General features: G+C 40.6%; 1 long non-coding RNA gene across 1 annotated transcript; it reads right to left on the bottom strand.

Annotated features, from left to right (window-relative positions):
* Positions 1-2,838: 2,838 nt before the first annotated feature.
* On the bottom strand, positions 2,839-8,370 carry LOC115645261. Its single transcript, XR_003998698.1, has 3 exons — positions 8,321-8,370; positions 3,688-3,798; positions 2,839-2,933 (listed from the first exon to the last, which is right to left on the bottom strand). It is a non-coding gene; the product is annotated as an uncharacterized LOC115645261 (long non-coding RNA).
* Positions 8,371-11,408: the final 3,038 nt, after the last annotated feature.

The following is an 11,408-nucleotide window of genomic DNA, read 5'->3' as shown; positions in this document are numbered from 1 at the left end:
AGTGGGGAGAGGGTGACACCCTGACATAGTATCCCTTTTCCCCTGGCCTCTGCACAGCAAGCATGAGGCTCTCAGGAACCGTTCAAAGACAGAGGGCAGGAGAAGCACACAGCAGTGGGGGGAGGGACAGCTGAACTGCCCAGCAATTATGGGTGGTTGCCGCACAGGGAACTTAGGGGAGTGGAAGAGAGGCTTCCGTCTCACCCTAGTTCCAAGCCCCCACCAACTAGCTCCAATGGGCTGCTCTTCCTGCAAGCAGTGGACAAAGCAGGCAGCTGCCAAACAATGTTATAAGAGAGCATTGTACAACTTTAAAGGAGCATGTTCTCTAATTGATCAGCAACATAACAACGAAACAACGTTAACTGGCACAACGTTAAGTGAGGAGTTACTGTAATCAGTTAACCTTTATTGCTATACTAATCTCTCAATCAGAAGAAATAGGAAGCCTTGATAATAGACAGCTAATAGAGTAAAGTGGAGCAAATAACTGGAGTTTTTTAGTTCAGTTTTCATTTTGTTCAATCCAATACGACTTTTCCCCCCATTTTATCTTTGGATGCATTTTTTACCACTTTGTTAGTTTGATTTAAACTAGATGTAGCTAAATTTGAAAGCAAAATGTAAAGTCAAACAAAGTCAAAATATTTCATTTGGAAAATATCAAAAGAAAACATTCTGACCTTTCTAAAAAAAGTTCAGACAAAACTATTCATCAAAATTGACCCGAATTTACAAATTGTTTTGGTCAACCCCAAACTCCTTTTTTCACCAAATAAATTATTTGTCCAAAAAATTGTGCCAAGTTTCAGTACAGACATCCTGCTTTTAATATACATCTGATGAGCTTGAAATACTCTACAAAGGTGAGTCGTCTCTTTTTTTCATTTGTGCCTAGCTAGGAGGCTGCAACCTTCTCTTTCAGCTATGGACCATGCTAGTGATACCCATATTCTTGACACCTTGAGATTAGACTACTACAAGGCACTCTATAGTACCTAAGTTTTGAAAACAATTGAAGAATTTGAGATGGTGCAAAACACAGTGACCTACCCAAAAAAACCCCAAACCCAGTACATCTCACTACGCACACTTTACACTAGTGCTTTGCCTTTATTTTTCAAGTGACATTTAAGTTGATGGATTTGACTTACTTCAAGAGATTTTCAGAAGGACTAGAAAATGTCTGGTTCCCCCAAAGTACAGTTTGAGATGGAAAAACTGGTAGATGGGGCTCTCTGTAGTATCCATTAGAATTATAAGGATTCACTTCCCAGAGTGCATTTGCTACAGCCCTGTCATGGGTTTAGCAGACTTCTTAGTTCCATATACTTTTGCCCTGCTTCTTTTCATCTTATATCGACTCGCCTTGCACACTGCACTGTTACCAGCCCTCCACACACCATCTCCCTCCCCTTGGCTTCTAGCTGTATTAATTAAAGTTTCATTTTATTCAAGAGAGACTGTTCCACATTTAGTAACCATTTTCAATATGTTAATTTACAATCTCACTTTACACAGGGAAGTAATCTCTTTTTTAAAAAATCAACATTATAGACCTTAGAGACCACCAAATAATATTTTGCTTTAAAAGTTATTAGAAAACCAGGTGTTCGCACCATCAGCACTTCTTGTAAGTTTGTATTTTACTTCAGGAAACCATTTACTGAATAACTGTTCTATGAAAGTGCACAGTATGGTATGACGACTTTAAAAAAATAGGCCAAGAAATTAAAAAAAAAATCAAAGAAATCTGCATTTTACAAGAAAATGTGAGTATTGTTATTTCCATTCATTTCTTTCACCCCTAACTACAGCCCCCTTTACCACATAATTTCAGGCTGAACAACATACACCATTTTTTCAAATAATTCATGTTACTGATTCACTGTATTTTGCCATTGTCATGTTCAACAGTCTCAGTAAAGTACATGTGTGATAAGTAACTGTTATGAAGAGAAAATGATCATACAAAGTAGATAAGGGACTACTGAGCATGGTTGCCAACTTTTGCTTGCCGGGAGACGATCAAAAAAAAAAAAAAAAGAAGCAAGAAGCTACAACGAGCCAACAAGCAACTCACAAGCCAGTTAAGCCAAAAACAAGCCCAGTTTCTGTGTTTTTTTCCCACAGGTTTGGCATGTCTGCTACTGAGAGAGGCAGTAGCAAGGAAGGCTGAATAAATGCAATAAATCTGTGCTGTTAGGAGAATGGCCTTCATTTCCTGGCTCTGGTCAGATGACATGGGTCATGATTACAGAAGGTTTAACTCTTCCACATGACAAGTGGTTGATAACTACTGACTCCAGTGGCTACAGTTAAATCTTTTAAAAAGAAATATTAAATGCAAATAATAACAGCCACTTGTTCTAATATAGTTTGTCATCAGTAGATCCCATAAAACGTATCAACTGAACACATACACAAAAACTAATATGGCCAGTTAACAGAATATGCACATGTCAAGGTCTAGGAGAAAGACACTCTTAAACCCCAACACACAAGCGTTATCATCCTGCCTTTTATTAGACAGCTGTCAGTAACTACCATCTCTGAAGTTCAATGGCTTTCTGTACATATAGCCATTCACTCTTGAAACAGTATTGTTTTGGCCACCGAGGTGGCCTGGAGCTTGTATTTGCTGCTCAGGGTGTTTTTCCACTATCAGTGACCAAGGTGATGTTCGTTACCTTTCATCACAGGAACATTCTCAGTGGTACTCTGGATGTCCTAAAGAAACAGATTGCCAGCGTCCTCGTTCATTTTGTTTAGCTGTACACACAGGCGGACATACAGGAATGCTGATAAGGGATTGGTTTCATGTCTTGGCTCCCCATCCCCTGACATGGGTCAGGGATACAAGAGTTAATATAACCCAAACTAGAGCTGGGTGAAGTTTTTCAAATGTCAAAGCTTCAATGAATTTTCAAATTCTGGTTCAAAAAAAGAAAGGAGGGGAAATGGGGAGATGAGAAAATGTTTTTGTAATTTTTCTCTGCCCTCCTCCCCGCCTCGCCAAGTCTGCTCCAGCCACATGAGAGGGTTTAATATCCCACTGGTACCACAGCCTCCTGTTGCAGTAAGTGATTACTGTGGCGAAATGCAATCCATGTGCTCTCAAGAGGTTGTGGTGAAGTTTTGGTTTTTTAATTCCTTTTCATTAAAAGGAAGGAATGTCACGAGGTTATAAAAGTTAAAACATTAGACATGTGGCACCCCCGACAGGATGCAGAAAGAAAACTTACAATGCCCCAACCCCCGCATTTCATCTTGTTGCTGCAGCTGACTGGGGTCAGTACAATTTTTTCCGTCTGCACGGCTGTTGAACAGAAGCAGAGTGTCCTCAAAGCTCTTCACTGAGGAAGCTGTGAATTGCTGAAAGCTGGACATGTGTGTTAAGTCGAGCCATTTTTTTTAACCCTTTCTGCTCTGGTGCCAGAAATGACAATTAAAAAAACACCAGAGCCTTCCTGACACAAAGCTTGTTTTCTGTGCCCTAGTTTTCCCTTGCCGAAGCTTTCTTGGAGTCCTCCTTCCAGTTTCCAAGAGCTAAAGAATAGCTGAAAATCCAGAGCAATTTACAACCACACTTCAAAGCAACCAAAGCCTAATTAAATCCAGCAGCTGCTCATATGTTTAATATGGGACTTCCCCCCCAATTTATTTTTTTTGTTATTATTTACTCACATGGAAGTATTTGTGTTAGTAGTGACATCGCTTCCCAAGAGGACCTCCATCCTGAGAGTTGGAACAAGTTGATGATCCGTGGAATAGTGGCTCCTACAGAGTTGCAATGCCCTGGAATCAGAAACAGGCAGGTAAGAATGGATGTGAAAGGAGCCAATCCTCTGTGTGGATGGAGGGTTTTCCACCTCCAACTTCACTTCCTCCCTGCCCTGGTTACTTGTCCCAGTCTCTTTGCCCAGTCAGTCCCAGTTCTCCCCCAGCACCCTGGATCACCCACAAACTCCTCCTGTCAGGAGCTCCTCATCAGATCAGTCTTCCCTCTCCCCACCCCTATCTGACTGGCTCTTTGTCTCTACCCTCTGCCCCCCATTATTAGTCTATGTCTCACATGCATCACAACCCCAACCCTCAGTCCATTTTCCATTTCCCACCCACTGCCAGCCTCCAGTCCTAGTTTCCTCCGTCTCCCCCAGGATTGTTGTCGCAAATCTACTTCCCCACTATCACCCCCACTACTGCCCCCCATAGGTCTTTTGTCCCTTCTGCCTTTGAATCAGGCAGCTTTTTCCCCCATGTTGCCAGGGCACAGTAGGGGATCACTGAATTTACTTCCTTGCTCTCAATTCCAGTGCTTGGAACTGCCATGTCCCTCAGCAGCCTAGAGCCACAACTAGGGCTGCCAATTTTGGATGGATATATTTCTGGAGGTTGCGTCACGTGACAGTCTTTAATTAAAGCTTAATCTTTATTTCCTGGAGACTCCAAGACAATTCTGGAGGGTTGGCAACCCTACCCCCAACTGCAAGGGAAGTCCTGCTCAGTTCCAGGCTGAAGCAAGTGCAGTGAGCACAGAAACTTTGGGTCATCTTGCTGCTAAAAATTGAAGGACTCTGAGCATGTACAATCTGCATTTTTTCAAAGGCATGTAACTCAGGCAGATTTGAGCACACCTCCGACACAAAGACCACAGCTTTGCCCAGTTTCAATTCCTTGCTGCTAAGCATGGGAGCACTAGAGCTTTTCAAAGAAAAGGTAACCCAAATTTTTTAAGCCCAGGCAAAACACCTCATTTTCCCCCGTGTTCAAAAATGGATGACCCCTTTTGGCAGAAATTTTCCAAAATTTTCAGAATGAGGCAGACACCTGGAATGGAAAATTTCAGCCCAAATAATTAAAGTTTGTCTAAATTATAAGCAATTGAAAAAAGGGTCTTATAATGGAAGTGTTGGGCAACCTTAATAATAGGTGCCACTTCCAGCCCCACCTATAATCAGTTGTAGTTCTGAGAATCTTGACCACATTTCCTGGAACTTTTAAGTTCTCTAATTTAGATGGAGTGTTATGTTCTCTGGGCAGCAATCTATAATGCTCAAAGAATTCAGAGGGAATTAGTAAACATTCTTTTTTGTACAGTGTTTATGTCTGATAGAAAATTAAGAACTTCTAGGTTAAGAGTTTTTGAACCGTATGTACAATGGAGCCCTAGGATAAAATCCCGGCTCTAACAAAGTCAATGGGAGTTTCCTTGTTTACTTCAATGGAACCAGGATTTCACCCTTAAATCATATCAAATATCCTATTATCTGTACTATCCTGAGTAAACCCATGAGCAATTCCATAGTATGTGGATTAGATCCTCTTAAAATCCAAAACTTTTGAGAAAATAGAATACTGGAAATGGCAAAGAAAATCCTAAAGTTGTCAGGAGATGCTTGTTTGTTTTTTGTTTTGTTTTTCTTTTTGTTGTGGGAACACTGAGGCTGAGCTTTTCAAAGCTGCCAAAAGTATTTGAAAGCCTAAATTCCTGGCAATAAAGGTGTCCAAAAGCATCAGAGGGCTGTGTAAACTGGAGTCTATATTTATTCACTCAACAATTCATTTTGACAATAATATTATAGAACACAACAATGTTGGACACAAACAGAGACAGTGTTGTTTGATGTTTCTAGGCAATGTGGTCCATGGGAACTATGATTGAAAAGTTATTCTTGATTACAGCTTGGTGGAATTGAAGTTAAACAAGTTAAAACTGGAAATAAGGTATACATATTTTAAGTGAGTGTAATTAACTAGTAGAGAAGATTGCTAAAGCATGTGATAGATTGTCCATTGCTTAAAATCTTTAAATCAAGATTGGATAGACTTTCTAAAAGTTTGTCCTTTCAGCTAAAGTAAGGTCACTGGGCTTGATCCAGGAATTACAGTGTGAGATGCCATGTCCACTCCTATGCGGAAGGTCAGACTTATCATAATGATCACCTCTCACACTGAATGAATGTTCCCGGACAATCTCTGGAAGCATTTTGTAGATTTTAAATAATAAGCTCAATTGGCTTTGCTTGTTTTCTCCTTGTCTGTTTACTTTCCACAAATCTTCTAGCAACCAAGATTAGAATCAATGTACACATAAAGAGCTGATTTTAGAGGGCAAAACTACAGAAAGTGAATTTGTAATGCCTGAACACAAGCATTTGTGCTGGAAACCTGATTCTAACAGTTATGATATTCCAATAAGGGATCACATACCATATGATCATGTGGCAATCAAAATTAAGAAAACACGATTAAATCTTTAACTATGAAATGCCCAGTAAACTGCTTGCAAACAATATACATATGAACATAAATTATTCTGTAAATAGTTATAAATTCAAGCAGTTTATAAAGCATTCACAAAAAGACTCGTGAACAAACAGAATCATCTTCAAAGTCTAGGAATGGTCCAAACACTTGCAAGAAATGTATAATGGAAGTAGTCTTCTGAACTATTTTATGGTATTTAATGGAAAATTATACCCGTTCCAGAATGCTGTAATATGCTTGAAAAAGGCTTTTAAAAGGTTAACAGTCTCCACTGACTTCTATAGGTTTCTAAAGTAATTTCTAGAGACCCCCTTATTGGCTTTATTCCTATGTTGTTCTGCCCTACCATAGATAATTTTTCCATAAGGAATTAATAAGGATTTCTGTTCAAGGCATGTTCAGTAAACATTATCAACAGAGCCTTTGTGGAAACCTATGAGACTGTTCTAAATAGGTTAGAGTATCTGCACCTGTTCAACCCTCAACTGCAAACAAGGGGTGAAGATGTAAAGCCCAAGTTGTTACTGTTTGAAGCAGCTTTGCAGCCAGCATAAGGTCAGCTTTTTTAATCTGACCTATTTTCAGCCACTGGGCAATTTGTGGGAACAACCTGGAGCTGTGACTCCTTTGCTTCTTAAAAAGCCATGAGGGGTTTCAGTAATGGGAGAGTCTGTATAGTGGTGAGAATATGAGATTGTAACCCAAGGACTTTTTGATGCCAGCTGGCAGGCAGTACAGGGGTGCATAAGTGTTAAAGGGATCCCCCGGTGTAGAATTCACCTTCTAGTTCACCAAAGAAGTGTCATGTAAGGTTTTCACTGAAAGCCAGCATCACACCATAATCTTAGTGACGTGTATCTGTGGATAACATGTAAGGAGATATGTATATATATTGGAAATGATATTCTCAAGGCCTAGCAGTTAAAGGCAGGTAGAGTGCCTTGAGACAGACTTCACCAGACACTGATCTCCGTGGTTGATCATTGTGTACTAATCAGTACAGAGAAGAAAGATTTTTATAGTTACAGGACAAGAGGAAGAAAAGAAGACCACAATTCAGAGACAACATGGGGTGTCTGTCAAATTCATGTACATTAGAATAATATGCCAGTAAAGGGTAAGAGATCTATTTAATAATGTCTGCAAAATGTGTGGATGAAAACTAACTTCTAACCCATAGATTTTGAGAAGTTAACCTAATTACTTATTAATTCACTCAGCCATTAGAACTCTGAGTGCATTAGTGGAAAATTGAGAGCATTTTTCCCCAAAGCTCTTTCCTGTAGGCCTTTTGGAGCCATGTGTTATAGGCCCAGTTCAAATAAATGGAGATCTGGATCTCATCTGAATGAAGATTCAAATCTCTCTCTCTGTCACACACAAATATGTTGTGAATAAATATTATGACAGACTGGACACATGATGTGGTCTTGGTTGCAGCATGGACTATGCTCAAAGATTAGCTCTTTGCCCAAGCAGCCAGAGTGCTGGCTAGTTGCCACCTCTCCTCTTCTGAACTCAAAGAAAAAACACATTTTAAAAAAACATACTTGGAGGAGAGACTACAGCATTATGAACAAAGTCCAGCACTATCCAGAGCCTTTTAAGTACTCAGTAAGCAAACAGTCACAGTGTTTAAGAAAGCTAAACCACGACCATAATTTTTTAGTTCTCAGTTTTGGATACATACAACAGATATTCCCAGGTAACACATTACTTCTGTGAATCCTCTGCCTCCAGTCCTAAGCCATAGCCTGTCTATCCCTTTGGTAAGATTTACTCCTTTACTTGACTGACCTCTTAGGCCTGGCAAGCTCAGCTCTGAAACATGCTCCTCTTACTGTGGGATTGTGCCCCAGCACAGGTTCCACTTTGGGGTGGGGGAGGAAAAGGAAGGAGTAATGAAAGTTCTCAAAATTCCCTACAGTGCTAAAGGAAGCTCAGCTCTTACATCATCTGTCTAACCTATGGTCTGTAGATCAGCACATGAAAAAAGAAGTAAGTAAAAGCTTATAGAAGCTGGTCTAATAAAAGATATTACCTCACCCACCTTGTCTCTCTGGTGACCCCCTTCTAAAGTTTGTTATTCTAGAAATATTCCTTTTACTCTGGACTTACTGTGCTTCCGTTATGGTCCAATCTGTAAAAGAGAGAACCTGCTTTTAAAGTAGCCTTCACCACCTTAAAGATTTCTTTAGAAGTTAAGTTTAGCAAATCCCACTCATTAGGGTTTAGTTTATTCCTCAAGAGAAATAACTTCAGAAATGTACCATTTGATTTTAAAAAAGCCTGCCAAACAAAAACAGAAGGTGCTCAGGTGTTTGTTCAGCTAATTATATAGATAAAATTCAGTTGAGAAATTCAGATCTGTATCTGGGTTCAAATTTCAGCATCAGCCACTTTTGGAGTTCTTTGGGTCTAGTGACTGTGTGGGCCCATCTCTAAGCACTCAGTCTCCTGGGTAATCTTCACTTCAGAATTAATTCAAGTTGCCTACACTTGAGTTACTCTTCTCAAGTGAGAGCAACCACATTGGGGAATAACATTCGAGTTGCAATGTCCATACTAGCAGTGTGCACACTTGTGTGTGGGGTTAAGACTCCTCGGGGCATATCCCCTGCTCCTTAGCACTGAGGTAAGCTGAGCTGCTCTGTGAACTCTTTCCCAGCAAACTGTAGGAGAACTTTTGGGGTATTTGCAGGGCATAATTGTGAGAAGGCATTGGAAGACTAGCAGCACTCAAGCTAACCTGTGCAGAGTGGTTGTGTAAGCAGTTGAGTGAGTTGTGCTCATTTGAGTTTCCACCTCTCTCTCTCCTCTGGCCAGCCAACTCAAGTTAAAAGCACCATCACATCACTATCTGGCGTAATTTTGACTTACAGATTGGCAACCCATCAGTCACATGGAGAGAATGGATATGTTATCTATATATAGGCATATAATGCCTCTCTCAATTGACTGAATGAGAGGGAAAGGGGGATAGTTTCATTCCAGGTCCTATGTCAGCTTAAACCTTGGGCCATAGCACTATGCCAACATATACCTCTGAATCATTTATTGACCCATCCCCTTGACCCAGGCACTCTGGCACTGCCTGACACCCCTGAAATACCAGGTGTCGTAGAGATGTTCCCCACACTCCTGTCATCCATACATGCCTCGTTGATGAAAAAGCACTCTTGGAGTCTTGAAGATATTATTAAAACTGGGATAAAGAGCTTAATGTTAAGGATGTCAACAATGGTTTCTGCACATGCATGTTACCTCTCTGCTGGGTGTTACAGAAGATGATTTTAAGTGTATAACTTTGGGGGTTTTCTTTGCTTTTTGCAATGTAATGTTTTGTACTGAGAAGTAAAAATTAATAAAAACTCTTAACAAAAAAAGCACCACCATTATGCCACCCACATTAAGGGCTTCTATATGTGGATGAGACTTGAGTTAGGAGCTACTCTGGAGTTATGACTCTAGTTAAGTTTACGGTGAGAACAAGCACTCTGTGTTTCATGATCACAGGCTGCTGGTTTCTCTTGGTTTCTTCAGGTCTCTTTTCTCTATCACTAATTTATATTTTAAAGACAATCTGCGCAGGGTATTCACCCTCCTCTGTTGCTGGTCAAGATGGGTTCCAAAGCACAAGTACCTAGGCCAAATGAATTTCTTTGTTTAGTCAAAAGTAGATGGCAAGGCATGCTCCAATAGTTCCTCTGTTTATTATTTTTCCAACTAGCATCAGAGAGATGAGATTAGAGTGTAACCCCTAATACTCCTTGTGTTGGCCCTGGCCACCTATCTCACTTTTCTTTCCTTCTCTTTAACCAGCTGTGCTCCTATCTTCCCTCCACCTTCTGGTCCCAACATTCATTCATTCCTACTTGAAAACTGACCTCACTCAGTGAAAGTGTAGAGCTTCTGTTTTGACCCCTTTGGCTTGAGAAACTGTCACTATTCAAAGTGGTCGATGTGCTCGAGCACTGGACTGGGAGTTATGAGACCTGATGTCTATTACTGGCTCTGCCACTGGTCTCCTGGGTGACCTCCAGCAAGTCATTTCACTTCTGTGCCCCAGTTTTCCCATCTGTAAAGAGGTGATAATGATACTTCTTTATAAAGCAGTTTCATGTCTACGAATGAAAAGCCCTAGAAGAGTCAGGTATCTTTACTATTTAATAAAAGTAAAGGGGTAATTATTAATACTAAAGATTTGGTGTAGTACTTTCACGTACATAAGACAGCAGTAAATAGCATAGTCTATGAAGAAACACAAAACAAGGAGTACAACCGATTATACAGGTAAGGAATTTGAAAAACAGATGTTTAGTGCTTAGGTTGGAGTTGTACTGATGACCAGTGGCACAAATAACTACATATATCTTGACAATAATAGTTGCCATGTCAGAGTTATGAAGTGGAAAAATATGTACCTGCTTCGTATTCATGCATTGGTTGGGTGCACTAGTACAAGTAGAACTTTCTGGTCAGTTCGTACAGCATAGACTCCACAGGAGTCCCCAATGCTGTGCCTGTGGGCACCATGGTGCCTGCTGAGGCATCTAAGTGTGCCTGTGTACTGGTCAGCGGATGAGCATCTTCCAAAATGCCACCGACAAGCTGTGTCATCCGGAGTTGAAGCTGCTGAAATGCCGCCAATTTTCGGCAGTATTTCAGCGGCGACGCCTCTGGCTGATACTACTAGTCGGCAGCATTTCGGTGGCAACGCCTATTGACGTTGCTGCTTGTCGGCGGAATTTCGGCAGATGTTTGTCCACCGCCACCGTCCTCCGTGGCTTGTCGTCTGCCGCCTGCCAGATGAAAAAGGTTGGGGACCACTGGCATAGAGAGTGCAGAAAGTACTGCATCAACAGAGTTCTATGCCTGCAATATCCTTGAAGAGTTTACACTCAAGCTGTTTTGTGTGCATAATATTCAGTGAGTTGCTTACCAAGTTTGTGCTATAAAGTATACACAATCTCTTCTAAAGTAAATGCATGGGAAAAGTTGTAAATCTTTTGCTGGAAAGATAGACCTGTTTTTTCCCTCATGGTTGTAAGATCATCTTGTGAGTTCTGAAATACATACATTTACAACCTATGCCTTTATTCCAAAAGAGAAGGGTCCCTCTTAAGTTGTGTAAAGCT

This window comes from Gopherus evgoodei, chromosome 2 (assembly GCF_007399415.2).
Source record: "Gopherus evgoodei ecotype Sinaloan lineage chromosome 2, rGopEvg1_v1.p, whole genome shotgun sequence".
Classification (NCBI taxonomy): domain Eukaryota; kingdom Metazoa; phylum Chordata; order Testudines; family Testudinidae; genus Gopherus; species Gopherus evgoodei.
This window is presented reverse-complemented; position numbering and strand designations above follow the sequence as displayed.